The following is an 18,713-nucleotide window of genomic DNA, read 5'->3' as shown; positions in this document are numbered from 1 at the left end:
AAACTTCCTCCAGTGTCAGCAGTGGGAAAACTGTATTACATGTAGAATAAACAGAAAATTTGCAAACTCATAGGAGCTGATTAGGCTCTTTGTTTTCAAGTTTAGCTTAGTTTCAGCCCTATATATATTGAAAGAACCAAATAGTCAATTAAAGACTGCTCTTAACCTTCATGATTCAATGCTGTTGAAAGAAATGCTAAGTCTATGTACTCCTCTAATTCCAAAGTCTACAAATCTGGGGCTTTACCCTTTCATTTTACAGGGTCTCTGGGATACATAGTGGTAGGACTGCCATTTCTGCACAAGGAAAGAGATTCTCAGGACTCCCCCCAAAAACAGGGTTTCTATTAAGATAAAGAAAACAGGCATAAGAATTCACTGGCAAAGGCCTGCTCATAGCAGTTCTTGTAAAGGTGGAGACACACTGCTGGTAGAAACCATCATTCCTATTCCTGTCTTCAATCTGGCTTTCAGGATACTTTCTGAAAAATCTAAGCAAAGCTTAATTATAATAACCCTGAGGTCCTGGGCTACCCACATGACCTATAACTACATTTCTATTTGGTTTATGAGCATATCCTGAGAACATCTGGAATTTCTGGGACTTCACTGTACTAACAGCCTCACTAAACAGTAAATCCAGCCACATCCAGAGCTGTGCTGGACCCATGTTATTGGTTTTCCTACCTAAAAACATTTCTGAAGAAACGTCAAAAGAGACATTTAAAAAAAAAATGGTTCTACTTTATGCTCCAATGTGCCCTATATTTTGTCTGTCCTGTCTGTTACTTTACCCTGTGAAGTACCTAACATACTCCCCCACAGCTGTCATGCATATTTTTTCTCAAACTTTTAAAAGTCTTCCCTTTTGTTGGAACCAATCTGGAATGTTTGGCCAGCACTAGAAACTCATCTTGGAGGTGTTTAAAGAAAATTTAAGATTGTATCAGGGCTGTTGATAAATATCTACATGAGGGACATATATGAAATTAACTCTCTCTCATTTCGTCATCCTCTGAGACAATAGCAGGACAGCAAGGTCACATCCTTGAAATAATTTATAGCTTTTTTGGCACTTTCTGAAGAGATCTATTACTCAGTAAATTGATTTACTTCCTGTACCAATTGTGAGCAACAGACATTTTGTGGAATCTTTCCCATATTTCAAGAAAGGAACCTAATTTCGTCTCTGCAACATGAGAATGTCATAAGAATCCTTGTGACAGCAAAACAGATAGACTCACGATATGTTTAAAAGCCCTTTGAACAGATATCTGCCTAAACAAACTGCCCCCAGTTGTCTAAATGTTACCTGTACTTATATATGTTACAGAAAGAAAAAGAAAACTCCCAGAAGCTTTCTTCCTGATTGTACGCTTTTTATTTACTCCATGTACAGTTTATAGGAAAATGTGTTTTTTAGTTGCCAATTGCTAATATGATTTCATGCTTAGTTGAAAATCATAATCTCCCTTATAAATTAGAAGCATCACAGATAATTGATCTAACACACCAAGCTTTTTCTTTCTGTCAATTTAGATATAATATTAAAAATCAACTTGAAATGATAGAATGGTTTATGAAATGCAGCTACTGTCGGTTCTACATTTTTTAAGTAAACTTGTGCCAAAAGGAAAGCTCACACAGAGCCAGAAAGTCTGTATGAAATCATTTACTACCCCCCAAAAATGCACTAAAGACAAATTAAGTTCTGAACTTTCACTGATCTCTAATAGGGCCCCCTACAAGAAAATGTTTATTGTTCATGGGCCAACACTAAAAATGTGATTAATTTCAATTTGTGAAATATGCTTTGATCGTAATTATTACATATTTGAATGAATCATTAGAAAACCCCACCCTTGTCTGAGATGGGATTGCAAGTACACTGTTCTACAGTAAGGTGTGAGTCAGGTGGAGTGGTTGGAGGGAAGAGAGAGGCAGAAGTAACTTTTAAAACAGGATGGCGTGACTTTGTGCACACTAACATTGATTGCAATAAATCTTTTCTGCTTCAAATCAGACATTCCAGTGCTCTATCACTGATGAAATTCAGATTTCAAAGGCTGCAGCCAGAAAGCCTGGTTTCAATCCACCATTGGAATGGGGGCATGGGTGAAGGAAGAGAAAAATGAACTAAACTGAAGATGATGAGATCAGCTTTTAAAGTGCAACATAGTGTGTTTTAATTGTGGTTTAACATATATAAATATATAATTTCAGGATGTCAACTGTCACGTTCAGAGAGACAATATGAGGATATTCCAATCTTTCTAGTGGAAGCAAAAAGCTAGCTCAGCAGTATAATGGAAAAACAGAGGTTTGAAATCAAATTACATTGACAAAACAAAGAGGTGATTGATCCAAATTATATCCTAAGAAAACTCAGAAAATAACAAAAATATCCACTTTTTAGGCAGTTCATCTCAGAGTCCAAAAAAAGCACAAAAATTTAGCAAAGCTGCGGCAAATTTTGATTCCTTCAGTGCTGGCATATTGACAGGGTGTAGATAGAGAATGCATGTGGGCATGTTTTTTTCATAGGGCATTCAGAAGAACTGCTGAATTATAGTCTTCTCTTGGGGACTGGTCATATGGTACTGATTGTCCAAGTACATAATCAATTGTAATAAGACATAAACTGTGCAAAAATTATTACATTATCTAATATATGGCTGAGTTTAATGGGCATGTGCTTCAACGAGACTAGATAACAGAACTAATGTAAATTAAGTTGGTCCAAAATAACACACATTTGATGATTTCAGTGTTAATAGAGTTGGGGCTAGCATTCAAATACTAAATTAGCTGGAAACTGAAAGAGCTGACAAAGGTTTAACCAATATCTCCTACCTCCCTTAAACCAATACCTCCTGCCTTTGCCTCCATTAAACAATTCAAAGGGCAGGGACTTGACAAAAGCAAAAAGATCTCCAAAAGCCTCTCTACTAGCCCAACAAAACTTTGCCCTGAGACCAGTATCATCATGACCAGCAGACTCCAACAAACATGCAGTAAGTGTTGCCCTCTTAAAATTAAAATTGTAAACCCATTAAAAAGCAATGAGATGTTATTTAACTAATTTTGCTTGGAGATGTTTAAGCTCTTGTGAATGCAAATAATGACAGTTTTATATAGTGACAGATCAAGGCCAACACCCAGTTAGTAGCTGCGAATGCTCCATATCCTAAATAACTGCTGCCAGAGCACCAGGTTTGCTGTTATTTACTCCTCTCCTTTCAGTGGACACTTCCTGGTCCAGGCTTTGTTGTGAGGAGCAAGCAAACTTCACCACTGCCTTTTGGTCTCCTTCCTGTCCTGGCTCGAAGTCTGGGAGATGGATGCTCTCCCTGTCAGCATGTTTCAGAGCAATGGAAAACAACAGGGGTACGGAGAGCAGGACTGGAGTCTTCAGGTTTTTAGAAAAACAAAGGCTGTTTCCCTAATAAAAGGTACTAAGAGGGAAGAGGAAATGTGGCAAAGGGGGGATATGGGGAGGGGAAAAGTAATTTCTGAGGTTTGGGCTTTGCACTCAAAAGGATGTTTGCCTTGATGGTCAGGGCAGGTGTTTTGCAAGACTGACATTTTGTTCAAGGTCTCGTTTGTTTTCAGTTTATGAATGTCTTTATCATACACAAAAGTCTTCATGATGCTAAACCGCAGACTAAATCAGGAGAGATGTAAGAAATGTGTGGCAAAGGAGGCAGAATACAGGGAAAAAAAGGAAAAAAGATCTCAGAATAAACCAATTAGTACTGTTACAAAACTATATAAAAAGATTACAAAGACCAAAGTCACTGCCATACATGCAATGTTTTAGGGGGTTGTACAGCTATGATGGATACAGCTTTGCGTCTCAAGTAGAAATGAGCTTGGTTTCCATTATATAGGAAAAATAAGGTGTCCAGCAGATGTTGAAACTTGCAAACACTGGAGCAGTTCATTATAACTCACAGATGCTTTGAAGGACATTGACTTGAAAGAAATTTAAAATATAATAGCTGAATGCCTTTTCTACCTGAATATAGCTCAGCTCTTTAGTAAAACAATTTTTAAATGTAAATGTATTCAATATTAAATTAAACATATCTTTTAGAAGTTTACACTCATAGTGTCAGCAGCAGATATAAGTCTTTTAATAGATCGGCAATGACTACAGCCCTTCCCAGCTGTCATCAGGTAAAACCAAAGGATATTACTCTAAAAGCAGCAAAGTAGATTTGAGGTGTCTAATTGTTATAAAAGGGTAATTTTATTAGCTCAATTATATCCAATATGTAACAGAGTTACATCAAAGAAATCAACGAAATTAGCCCCATTAACATCCCCTTTCTGTCAGATCTGATTTGTGACAGGCTTCCCATACACACAATGATAGATACAACAAGTAATAAATAAAAGTCATCTAAATTGTTGCATAGTGTAGAATCCCCCTGAAACTGAATGGATGTCTTAGAGGTATGTAAGAAGTAAGGGAATCAGCCATCACATAGCTGGATATTACTTCTCCCCAGAAATATTAAAATAGGTCTAAGGACAACAAATCTGGGGTTCTGACAGATCACCCTGCAGCCTGTAATGAAGCAAAGGCCCCAAGACCACTTTCCTCCCAGCTATGTAGGCTGACTATCAAAAAACAAGGAGCAGAGCATAAATATTTCCAGAAAATGCACTTAGGCCAAATGTGCTTCCTAATGATGCTTAGTCCTTCCTGTTTATGAAAGCACTGTCTATTTATGTAGGAGGACAAATTAAGATAATTCCACTGATTTCTCCTTTTTGGAGTACCTAGTCTTGGCAATGAATTTTAAACAGAAGTTATGGTGGGATATTTCCTCGGTAATTCTTTGTCAGGAAGTGGGTGGAAAGAAGGAAAATCTATTCTGCAGCTACTGAGACTACAATACCAGACTTGCAGCAATCATATGCTCACAAGAAACTGCCTTCACTATATAAAAAATTATTACTGATTATATCTGATGAAATATCTTTTATTCCTGTGTGATAGCAATCACATTTTATAGCAAAATAAGGGTCTGCCCTTCTAACTGATTCAACAGGGAGATCAGGGCATTGAACCCAGACAAATATCCATCCTGGTAACAAGACCTACACATGTATGATAACCAGAAGGACGTTTTCAGCATAACTCAACCTTCACAGCACTGGCAACTACTGAACCTGCTCACCAAACCAAACCCTGCACGTCTACAAAACCAGTGGCCTGTGATTAAATTATAATATGAACAGACATACTCTTCTGTGTCTGAAGGTTTGCCATAGGTTTTGTGGCAGACTTAAGAGACAATCACTGATTGTAATCAGTAACTCAATGGTTATTTAATACACATATATTTAATATGGCATGGAGTAAATACAAGCAGGACCAACTGGTACCAAATGGCTAATTTAATTTAAAAAGCCAGACCACACTAAACTAAAGAAAAGAAATCAAAGAAAGAAAGACACTTGTTCAATTCCTAGGATGGCATTAGTAAGCCTTACCAAAAGCTGCTGAATATCTTGATGGTTTGAAACAGCTCTTTACAGGACAACCATAGATTGGCTCAGATTGGAAGGGTCCCTAAAGATCATCTCTTTCCAATTTCCCCAATACCTTCTACAGGACTAGGTTGCCCAAAGGCCCATGCAACTTTGCCTTGAGCACTGCCAGGGTTGGGGCATCTAAAACTTCTCGGGCAACCTCTACCAGTGCCTTACCACTCTCACACTGAAGAATTTCTTCCTAGCATAGAATCTAAATTTAACCTCTTTTAGTTTAAAACCCTTTTCCCTTACCCTGTCATTACATGCTCTCATAGAATGTCACCCTCCAAACACCCATTAGCTACTGGAAGGTCACAATGAGATGTCCCTGGACACTTCTCCAGACTGAACAACACCAACTCTCTTAGCCTGTCTTCATAGGAGAGGTGCTCAAGCCCTTTGATCATCCTCATGGCCCATGTATGGAACTGTTCTAAAAGGTCCACATCTTTATTGTGCTGAGGATTTGGGGTCTGGACACAGAACTCCAGGTGGGATCTCACGAGGGCAGAGTAGAGGGGCAGAGTCACCCTCCTCAGTCTGCTGGCTGCTCCTCTTGTGGTGCAGCCCAGGATGCAGCTCACTTTCTGGGCTAACAAGCCCACCTTGTTAGCCCATGTCCAGCTTTTCGTCCACCAGAACTCCCAGGCTGCTCTCAATGATTTCCTCTCCCAGTCCATCCCAATCTTTTCCAGTCCAAACAGCTAGTGCAGAGCCAAGCTTATTGCATTTTTTTTTTCTAACTCTCTTTTGGTAGCTTTCTGCATCATTTTCTAGATGTGCTGGATCTTACAAGAGTCATCTGTCTTTCTACCCTCTCTAGAGATTGTACAAAACTCACTCCATGCTCTGGATTTAGAAGCAGGATTTCAAAAGCTGCCTTTCCATTCACTTATTACAAGGGTCTTCAAATAAGTATTGGATTTGTTCCCAGGTAAGTTTGTGCATGCACACTTACCTGTGCAATGCTACATGATGCAAGGCACAGGATGTACAATACTGCACTTGGCTAAATAATAAATAATAAATAATAGCTATGTAGCCCTTACCAGAAGAGATAAATTGCCTTTCCAAAGAACACCTCACAGATATTATATATATCCTTAATGTAGTGATTGGCTTTACAGTAGATCAAATGGGTCACCATGGCACTTCCGAGAATTAATGCATGATGGAGAAATCTAAATAATTGATTACATCACCAAATGATTATCAGTTTCTTGACCAATAAGGAAAATAGTGGAATATAGAAATGTAATTTAGAAATGTCTACACTAATAATTTCTCAATTTTGCATTGTCTAGGTACAATCAAACAGATTTTTCTTGCTCAGTGAAAACACATAGCAGGAGGTTAGTTGTATAGAATAAAGCAGAAAGATGACCTTTCGAGCATCCATTTTTTTCTACCAGGGCAAGTTCCTGATTTCTAAACAGAAAAAAAAATGTTCTAAACAAATTTTATAAATGTTTCAGTTCCTTCATGGAGGCACAGAGAAAGAAAGAAGGACCAAGAGCTTCCAGTGAGAAATTTGATTATTGGAAATATTTACAGAATCTCCTGCATATGCACAGTCTTTTCCAAGAGGTCAGATGCAAAAGTGAGAGGCCATGAACTCATTCAAGCATGGGTCATCACAACTAGAGCACTCACTATGGCTCTTTAGTCTGGTAGAGCAGTTCCACATTTCAGTATTCAAAAGTCTGGAGCAAAACGAAAAAAAAAAACAAAACCAAAAAACAATTTTAAAAAAAGAAGAAAAAACAAACAAACAAACAAAAAAAAACCCCAAAAACCCCAAAAAACCCAAAAAACAGAAGAGAGGGTTTGGGTCCTATATCTTGCTGCCCAGAGCACTTAAGATGTTGGAAAATCCTATTAAAACCCTTCTTCTGATTCCAAAAGAGCAAACCCATGCCGCTGGTGTTTTGTGGGCAGGACCCTAAACACCAGAGTGCGCTACAGAGTGAAAATTTCTCTACTTTTTTAAGGCCAAGATTTGTGCTCAGTGAGGACTAGTAAAATTTCTGAATTTGCAGCCTTTTAAAAGACAGGATAGATGCTTTTCTGCTGAGGGTCTTGCTGTATTTAAAACCCATCTGTGCTAAAATCTATTCATTTGTTCTCTGCCTGAGAAGATTCAGAATATTTAGGGTTAGTTGATAACTAGAGCTGTTAAAATTTCAGATTTATTTGCAGAGTCAATAAAGTGGGGTCTGTTTGATTAACTCAGTATGTTTTTGATATGAAAATGAGACTTTGCTAGTTCTGATATAATCTATACATGCATATACTGAGATCTCCACTAAAGGAATCATGCATTCTGTGAATTTCAGTGCTTTAGTGTCCATGTGTAGTCAAAAACTTATCTAGCAGTCTTTATTCTATTTTGCTTGAAAAGACAGGAATGAAACAAAGGACAACCAAAACAGAAGACTGAGTGGGTTTCTCTAAACTGTAGGGTTGTGGGAAACAATATATAAAAATCCTCTTGTAAAAAGTTTGATCTCACATCCCAATCTCTTATTGCTCTCAGTGGATATAGGAATATTACTGTAGACATTTAAAAGACAGAAGATGAAACTTGATACTAGCATAGCTTAAATAAGGGCAAAAATTTTGCTGTGATCACTACAATTTCACTTGGCAAATGCTAGTATTCATGTCAAAATTGAGAAATAGCAGTTTCAATGCTGGTTTGTGTTTCTAATGTTCTAGTTTTGATAAAATGCCTGTATTCCATACAGGAAAAGTGTCTGAACTATTAAACTTTGCTATTTCTTGATAGAGAATGAGTATGAATGAGGGTGCTTGAAGAGGCTATTTAACCAATGTCCACATCAAACTTCAGACAAGCCTTTTTAAATTAGCTGTCAAGTTAGTATAGATAATGTTTTGATGTTTTTATAAACAAAGGTCATTAAAAGTCTACTGTAATCTCTGTGGGATTTTACTGATAATGGATAGGAAAAGTAGTGTTGTAATCCAGCCAGGTTTCATGGGGAATTCAATAACATGATATTCTAAAGTATTCCATGCAGTGATTCACAATATAGCTATTTTCTGTATATACTAGATGAACAATAACAGAGAGGCCACAAACTCTAACTATGTTGGCTTAGCTAGAGAATAGCAGGTTTTCCACCTTTATTGTCCATTATTCAAACACTGTTATTTAATAAAAGGCTAAATCACTAAATAGTTTAACAATGTGAGGCATGGCATACTCTCTATAGTCTATATAGCCTCTTTAAAAATGCAGGAATGCACAAATGCCTTGCTGTGAATCTGGTGGCCACTATCTTCATATTTTATGTTTACACTGCAAATACAGACGTGTATTTGAAAACAGATCTCATTTAGGTCTCAAATATTTTAGAATTTTGACATTTGAATGAACTGATTTGTTATTATTACAATGCTGATTTCATGTAACCACAAGTGTATAGCAAACTAATTGCAAGTGTCATCTCTTGGTTAGGTTACAAAAATACAGCCTCGTTTTTTTGGGGTTATCCTGCATGCCCCAAGGACACTGTAATCAAATGGAGGGAGCTATAAAATGAGGCAGGCTAAAACTAGGAACTATTCAGCATTCTTCAAATCTCATGGCATTCATCTAGAGCTTATCGTCTTGGAACAAGACAGCAGCTAGCACTTATCCTCTTGGAATAAGATTGTGTCTCCTGAGCCAACAGCACTTATCATATCGGCTGATTTGACCAGTCAAAATTCGTGAAATTTATACAAAAGAATGTATTAAAATCTAATCATCATCTCTAAGAGAATGTAATTCAGCATTTTCACATTCATACTTAACTGGAGTAGGATAGTAAGATGAAGCTTTTTGAAATATTATTACCCTTAGCATAGAAATGTTTTAAAATGTTAATTTTAATTTAAATGTTTAAAATGTGTATAAAAATTCACATCTCAGCATGCATCTGTGTGTGCTTTTTAGCAATGCACAAATGGGAAAGAGATTTTTTCTGACTGATAGAGAAAGAAGTCAGTGGATGAAGCTACTATGAATTGCAATAGTACATCCAGCTGAGATCCCACCTTAGTTATTCCTGAAGCCATGTCACATTCCATATTTGATTTGCTTCTACTTTGCTGGATTCAGCCATCCAAAGGCAAAGAGTTTCCAATATAAATATGAGGGAGACACTACAAGGGGTACCTATCAGAGCTGCTAAAACCATATTTCAATAGGACATGACTTTCCAGTGCTGTACCCTAAAATCAGAGCAGATTAGCTGAATGCTATACTCATATGGAACAAAAAGGCCATGCCATGAAATACTGCTACATCCTCACTTGTTGAGGAAAAAAGTAAAATTTGAGACATTCTTCAAACATGCTTATGACAAGAAACTATTATTGACATTGTATATCTTAGATAATCTCTATTCAGTATTGAGTTCTGCTCATTTGCAGTGTCAATAAATCAACATATACACATCAAAACAGAGGAAGACATCCATCAGGGTAAATAATGTTAATACTGGGTCCCTGATAAAAAGTAATCTTATCAGATCATGGCTTATTGAATTCAGTTCACAAGACATGAGGGCTTACTCCAAAACATGGGACACAGTGCACTTAGCAACTTAGTGCTTTCACATATGAGAAAAGTATGTTCTAAGTGTATCTGGGGGACAGAGCCCATTTATCACACCAAATTCTGAATTCTCTTTGATTTCAAACTGACTATAGGCATGAGCAAGGAAAGTATCTCCTTGAACAGGGACATTAAATGGTACTTGGCAAACTAATAAAGAAGAGTAGCTGGGAAAACCCAAAAGCTTGCATACAGAATTACAGGTCAGAGAAATGGATGTGGACCCAAAGGTGTGACAGTGAATAGAATCATAATGCATGCTTTATGGAGAGAGGAAATAACTCAAGTGATTTCCTCTTTGCCTTATTTTTTACATTCTTTCCACCATAGACAGCATATTAGGAATTAATTTTGGCAACAGTGAATTCCTATTCTACTATCACAACTCATAAAGTATGGGGAAGCCCTTTTCATGTAAAACACAACATCCCTCTTATCAAGAGACTCAGGAAAGTTCTTATTTACAACCTCCTCTAGTAATAGCAAACTGGTGGCTGAAAGGGATCAGGGACTGCATCACATGAGGGAAGGACAATTAACCTGCTGGTTAATTGTATAGAAGATAGTGCCATACCAACATTTATTAAAAATAGATGGCATTAGTTGAAAGAAACAACCTGGCAATTTTCCAGAGACCCTTTTAGTTAATCTTCCAATGCACTGGGCAGCTTTACAACTGAGAGGGCTAGGTTACTCAGCTCACTGGCAGTAGGTAAAGTAACTCCTCTCTTCCTTTCTGGATAAAGGGTCAAACAATTTTGGGAAGTCTGTAAATGTTCAGGGAAATATGCAACCTATCTGACTTCAGATGTTCAAAAACATTTAAAGCTGTTTTTAAATAAAGAAGAACCAGAATTCTTAATCTGCTAAAAAGAGACACCAGAATGCTGTTGTTATCATTTTAATTGCCACAGCACAATTATTAAGTTTGAGGGATGATCAACTCTCCTGGCATCTAAGAGAAGTCTCTCCCTTTTAATTTAGTCCCAGACCACTAATGTAATCTGAAAGCAAAAGGTGTGAAATCCCACTGCTGGAAATCAGTATCAAAGCTCTTAAAGTTTTACTGATGTTGGTCTATAGCCCCTAGTTTGAAGTTTCTCATCATTTCAGTCTTAGAACTGTACTTTGTTAATCAGTGAAGTTCTCTTTGTACTCTGTTTTCATCAAAAGCAGTAAAAACTGGCCCTACTTGATTGGATGGCAAAAAAATAGAAATAAAAACCAAGTTCCTCTATTTGTTCACTTTTATTGCAGTCCTGTTTGTTTTGGTTGACAGTAAACACTGATGTTTAATATAGAGGAAGTAAGTATATGTTACATTTATATAGACATATTTGGCATACTTGGGTAGAACTTAAAATTCTTTTTCCAAAAATAAAATATTTATTTCTGAAAAAGCATGTGTCAGGCAAGAACAATGAATTCCCATTGGAATTCTTCTAAAGAAACATTATATTCAGTATTACCATCATTAGCAACGGAAGCATTTTTTCCTTCCTGACAAATCAGATTGAGAAACCTATAAACCTATAAAAGTAAAGGGCTTGCCAGTTATAAATCTGCTGTAGCTACAGCGACTTCTACCAAACATAGCTCTTATTTTTTTATGTAAAGACTCAAGAAATGCACATATAATCCAACCTCCCAAAATGAGGGCAGAACTTTTTAGAAGTCTGTTATCACATATATTAATATGGAGCAAAACATAAGTAACACTTTAAACATTCACATTTACAAGCCATATATTTAGGGCCTAAGGATATTGACAAGTCTATGAAAGGACCGAGATACTTTTAATGAAAGTGGTCCATTCTTATAAATTTACTCAATTTTTACAACTGCAGATAATAATACAGAACATCATAGTGATTTCATGTGGCCAAAATGAGTATGGAAACCATGGAGTGTGTCTAAAAAAAGTACCTCATCTTGTTTAAAAAAAAAAAAACAGAGAAAAAAGAAAAAAAAACCCCAAAGAACAAAAAAACACCATCAGGAAGATTAATTTGTTGAAGTTAGACAGGTAAGTGTTCTGGAGACTTATGGAGCAGGAGGCCAGGGAGATGTTCCTCACATGAGGGATTGGTAAGCAGTAACAAGTGTGTTCCCTCTGTGACAGATGGCAGAGACATTCTTTGGTAAGACTCATCATGAAGGACACTAAACCCAAATGCTGACTCCTTGACCATACATTCATAGAAAACTTGGTGTGCAGGACCTGCAAACAACTTAATGTCTGAAAGGACAGAGTGAATGTCACTGAGAGCTAAGAGGTTCCCAGCCAATCTTTATTAGCAATATTGAGGCAGAAGGAGTTTGACATAATAAATTTTTTTCTATCAGGTTATTTTTCTTCTCCTTGACTGCAAAAATTACTACTCTTGTCTTTCCCAGAACTTACTTTTACTCTATCATCACAGTAATTCATTCTCACCACAGTACAGTAAAGTGTCTGAGCTCACTCTCTCCCTTATCACTTAATTTCGTTTTCCATTATAAAAGCAATTATGGTATCAGAAAGCACCTGAGACAACTCCTAATAAAGTCAATAGTTCATAATTGATTGCAAAAGGATCTGGGACCAGGTGAGAGGTTGTAATGGTAGATAATGCCTACTGATCATGTTTTTCCACACGTGGTTTTACTGTTTATTTATATGCATTGTTTGTTTATAGTGAATCACCATTTCTCCCTCCCACTCTCTAACCCCACGTCCATATGCCTATAGTACAATCATATTGTGTCCTGGATCTACTGCTATTTGCATTTCATCTGTGGGTTTCTGTAAACCTCAGCTCCATCTTTGACCCAAGATATAGTTTTAGTCTTTAGGCTTAGTACTTCTGAGCTTTGGGAAATAATCTGGCTGAAAGTGATTGACAAAAGAAAGTGGTCATTTTCAGGTCATCACAAGCCCTGTCACAAGGAAAAAGGGGAAGTTTCTCAGCAGTAGCTGCTGTAGACCCAGTATGAACAGAAGAGGCCCTGATGGCTGGAGGAGGCACTGACCATTAGGCAGTCCAGCTACAGAGCCAGATGATATCCAGCCTCAGTGAAATTATCATGTCTAGCTCACAAAGCTTTAGGTATTCAATAAATCATCCAGCATCAGCCAACTGAAGGGTAGAGCTCTACACTCATCTTTGGCAAAACAAGTTGCCAAATGGGAACAAATATCTTGAGCAGCATGCCCTACATAATGATGTTTGGCATGTCTGGTGGCACTGTCACTAGACAGACCAAAGAAGTTCCCTTTCCAACTAGCCACAAATAACCAGTGTATAAATAAAGTGGGTACAGTGAGGTACCAAGTCGAGTTCACTTCACTTGCACCAACAACACCCTCCTACAGTCCTGCATATCAGCCAAGTCACTGGCATCAGAGAATTCCAGTAATGGATATTTCTATTAGTGAAAAAAAAATTCCAAATTTCTTCTCCAAATATAGGTTAAGGGTTCCTGCTTCCAGTTTTGTTCTAATATGCAGTGCAACAATTAGAACTGTAAAAATAAAAATAGACTGCTGGGAAGAAAAATTTCATTGTGAAAATTTCATTCTCATCCTTCCAGTACCTGCAGGGAGCCTACAAGAAAGATGAAGAGGGACTATTTACATGAACATGTAGTGACAAGAGAAGGAGAAATGGATTCAAACTGAAAGACTGTAGGTTTAGATTAGATATAGGAAGAAATTCTTCACTGTGAGGGTGCTGAGGCACTGGAACAGGTTGCCCACAGAAGCTGTGACGCCCAATCCCTGGAAATGTTCAAGTCTAGGTTGGATGGGGCTCTGAGCAACCTGGTCTAGTGAAAGGTGTCTCTGCCCATGGTAGGGGGATTGGAACTAAATGATTTTTAAGGTCCCTTCCAACCCAAATCATTCTATGATTCTATGAAGATGAAAGCTAGAGTCAAGTACTCCCAATAATATCCCTCCCTCCCCATTTCTTGCATTAAAACTATCTATTAATACAAACTATGTGTAAAATAGGACTGTGAGATATTAAATAAACTAGTTCTATGACACCTTTTTGTAGTCATCTGTTTCAAATCTACAATTTGAAAACAAGTTGGCACACTTGATAATTCAATAGTGTCAAAATAATGCAATGAGCTTCAAAAGCCTCATGTTTATAAAGGATTAAGAGATATCTAATTATGACTGGTTTGTGCTATCAATCAATATGCTGCAATGCAGCATCCTCTGTCTTAGTCACGTTTCCTGGGAATAAGGTTCACTGCTTTGTGTGCCACTGACACAGGTCCTGCACAATGCAGGTGGTGAAAATTGCCATATGGTCAATATTAAATGGAAGTTGTTCTGCTATAAATCAAAGAGTGGTGCTGCCTGCCATCACTGGAAATACACAATCACTTTCCAAAAGGGTCAAACCCTGTTATTTGTTTTGGGTTGGCACTGGGCTACAGCACAAAAACCAATTTTCTAACCCTCACACAAAAAAGATACTTAAGCGTCTACTTTTTATCTATCTGCTTACTCTACCTGTCTCCTATAAGTTAGCCCTAACTAAATCTTGTTCCTCTGAAACATGCCAGTAGAATAGTCACTCAAAATTCTGTAGAGAATAAAGCTGCATAATGGTATGTAAAGAACAGGTATATTTTATTACATGATCAATTTCAACTTCAAGGCAGTACAAGCAATAAAAAAACTCTCAATTTTCAAATATTTCACCATAGAAACCTTAAATCTTATCAAAAAGGAATCTTCTTGAATGGAAAAATTGAATGTGTATAATAAATTTAGAATCCTGTATAATATATTGGAGAGTGTACCTCCTCTCTGTGACATAAATATTGCTTTCCATTGCCAGCAATAAAATGATTTTCTCATTCTGTGAAGTTACGAGATCTATCACCATATGAATAACTTTTCTCTCTCTCATGAAAGAGGAAATTGGTACCTCTGTGTACAGAATGTACAAAGCAAAGGGCAGATTTGAAAGCTCTGTAGGTCAAAACTGGATTGCAGTAAATATTGTCTGTAAGTCAAGTTCTGGGACTGAGAGAAACACTTTCTGGAGTGTTTCAGCACATCAGCATCAAAGAGAGGGTTTGCAGAAAGCATTTTTAAATGCTCTATAACAGCCCTGTCCATAGCCAGATACTTGCTTGGCAGCAAAACAAGGAAGACTAAATTGTATCATTTTGAGGATAAGAACTGCACCATTTACTTGTGGACCTGAGGTTATTCTCATACCTGAGACAGGACAGTTCATCTTAGGACAGCAGCAGGACGCCTTCCTGGGACATCAGTATCAGATGATTGCAGAAGTGTCAAAGGGCTGTCAACAGGGCATGGGAACTATGAGAGCACAAAGGATTTGGGGTGCATCCAAGGGTGTCAACAAGGATCTCTGTTTCCCAAACTGATCTTGCAATCACTTTGAGGGCTTCAGCTCAAAGTGTTGAGGTGGCCCAGCTGCAGTGCTGTGAGTCCTTTGGAAATGCATGACCAAGCAGCCAAGAAAGAGCAGCCTGGAGCAGAGATGCCCACCTAGTTCCACTCCTTCAAACAGAAAGCAGTAGAGAGGTACAGGATTGTCCACATACACAGCACAAACAGCAGCACAGAAACGCCTGTGTGCAAACTCCCTTCACTTCCCAACACATACACAATTTTCTCCACCTGTGAAGACACATCTGAGGCCATTCCAACACTCCACCAAGGAGAGCTACAATGAAAACAGAGCACTCCAGCCTATAAGCAAAAGGAAGTCCTTTGTGTGGAAAGCCACGCACTGAGGACAGACCATTAAGAGAACAAAAAAAGTGCAGCAAAAATGCCCTTAGCACCCTTGAAGGAGAGGAATTCAAAGAGCTTGATTCACTGGAAGAAAATGGAACCATGTGGAACTCAGGGCACATTTCACTGCATTTCAATCCATCTGGCCAATGCCCCTTTGCCTCTACCTGGAGGCAATCAGATTGTCATGATGTTAGCTGACACTCAGCTACATATTCTGGGTGGCTAAATGCCATCCCGTTTGCATTTAAAAAAGCAAAGAAATTATACAAACAAAATCCCAGAAAATTCATCTTGTCTGGTGGCATGTATTTTTCTACTAACACAAGTTAAAACGTAGCTAAAACTACTATTTTTTTATTGAAGAATGGAGAACAGTCTTTAGAAACTCACATGAGCTTGTGAGAACCATAAATGTTAGTTTGCTATGAGGTTAGTTAGTTTGCTAAATTGAACTATGACCAAACTTCTTCAATACTGAAGAAGCATGAAGGCCATAAAACAGAACACTACAGTACTCCTATGACATCATATGATATGAAATCAAAATGTAGACCAGTTGCTGGCACACTAAAGAGAGAAATGAGATTTTTTTTTACTGGCAGATCTTATGAATGTGTTTCAAAAAGAAAAATGCAGCTTTTACAAGCAATAAAACATAACAAAGAATTTAAAATTCAGAAATTCAGCATGCTAAAAGATGAAGTTTTTTATTCAAGTCTCTCTCAGTTATCATCCTCTCTCCCCAAAATCCCATGTTAGTGGTAAATTACAATTAATAGGAGGAAAAACTATCATTGCTTCTTAGAATCACTCAAAAATGCTTTTTGTGGATTAGAGTAGCCACCTCAATTAAGAACTTCAAAAAATATTTAATATGGAGGCAATGGGAAGGAGGAGAAAAAAAATTGTAAAAAAAAAATTGTAGCCCTGTAATTAATCTATGTCAAAGTTCACCTATACTCCAAAGAAATAGTTTAGAAAGAATGATTAAAACCTTCAGATGATATTTTTAAAAGGTCTAGTAATAAAATTGGATGACTTCCAAGCTCATAAAACACGAGGACTACAAGAGCTGGAACGTCACTGTATAGTACAGAATCTGCTAAAACACCATCAAGGATGCAAATGATCCTTCAGGATTCCAAGAAGATGCAGCTGCTGGGAGGCTGCTCTCTGGTAGGACAACTCTGCCTTGCAAAGAGAACACACCAGGTTAAAAAGACAACAGGGCAATTTGGATATGATGCTTGTCACTATTCAGAAATGGGTGTAGCTTTTTGAACACAGAATTTATTAATGCTGTGTATAAGAGAAGACCATTGTAAAGGATGTAGCACATCACACACGGGATAACCTTGTACTCAAACATTAATAGCAGTATTTCCTCTGTATTAGTAAGTACAGGATAAAACTTTATCTCACTGTCTCTGTTATCACATATCAGTGTAATCTCTGTTATTACATATCAGTGTAAACCAACATTTCATAACTACATTAGGCACAGAACTGGAAAGTGTCATGGGTCAGGTAAGCAGTTGAGACCACGTGACCATCACAAGGCCAAAGTCAAACAAAAAACATGTCAACATTCTCTGGAGATATTATTTCTCAGTATTGGTAATGTCTCATGGCACCCGTGAAGAGATAAGGACCCCTCTGCATGATGCTTGTCAATGTTCTCAGGTTTCTGAATCACTAATAAAGACAGAAGTAATATAAAAAGTATTATGAAAGATTGTTGAAGTTTATCTTATGTACTTGAATGTGATTCCAGTGGAATGGAGCACAGAAAGACACACTCTATGTTTTTTACACCAAGCTAGAGAAATAAAGCATTCTGAATACAGATAATTAATCTTGATACTGGAATAAACATTCCTACACTCTCAGATTCATTATCTTACCCTTCTAAAATCTACAGGGTGCAACATTTATTTTTCCTAAATAAGTCAACCTTCTTCTGACATGTCCAAATGCTGAAAAATCAGTGTTCCACCATTTGAACACAGTACTACTCTTTACAAATATTTTGTGTGCAGAAAAAGGGATAGAAGATAACATTAATTCACACTTGGAATTAATTGCTTTAAAGAGAGATAGTGAGTGCACCTCTGTCTCTGGAGTTTTTGCTATTCTTACATCAGGAACTTTAGCTCTGTCTTTTAAATAGTTTCCTGTCTTTGCACAGAGCAGACAGAGAATTAATGATGAGGTTGATGCTACACTCTCTCCCAGGAGGGCTATGCATCACAATACCCCAGGCAAGCCCATCAGATGTTTTCAACACATCCTCATAGGGAAAATATTTTAAATTCTGCAAGATCTGTGTCCAGATGAAAAGTCAATAACGGATAATGTATTCTGGACACAGAAATATAGCTTCACCTGGGGGGATAGGATGTATAAGTTGCTTTGGAATTTCAGCTAAAGGGCCCCAGACTTTATTAAACCTGGAGTTGTGAGTGTGTAGGTGTTGGATTACACACATCAATTGGAAGAGAATGATTTCTGGGGGCACTTAGGAGAGAATTTGAATTATGGTACTTATCAGGCCCCAGGGAGCATTTTGGCAAGTTTTTGAAATGCACTCATGAAATCCTCATGATTTTTGGAGACAGCTACAACGGCTGAAGCATGGACACTCAAAGGACTCTTTGCTGTTTCATGTCATGTCACTTCTACTGGAAAAGCAAGGTTTCTCAGAGTAGCAGCATGTCCACCTCACAGAGCACAAGTCCTTTCTGTGTGATGCTGACAAATCTGTGGGGC

This window comes from Sturnus vulgaris, chromosome 1, assembly GCF_052056855.1.
Source record: "Sturnus vulgaris isolate bStuVul1 chromosome 1, bStuVul1.hap1, whole genome shotgun sequence".
Lineage (NCBI taxonomy): Eukaryota > Metazoa > Chordata > Aves > Passeriformes > Sturnidae > Sturnus > Sturnus vulgaris.
The sequence above is the reverse complement of the archived record's forward strand: the minus strand, read 5'-3'. Positions refer to the sequence as shown.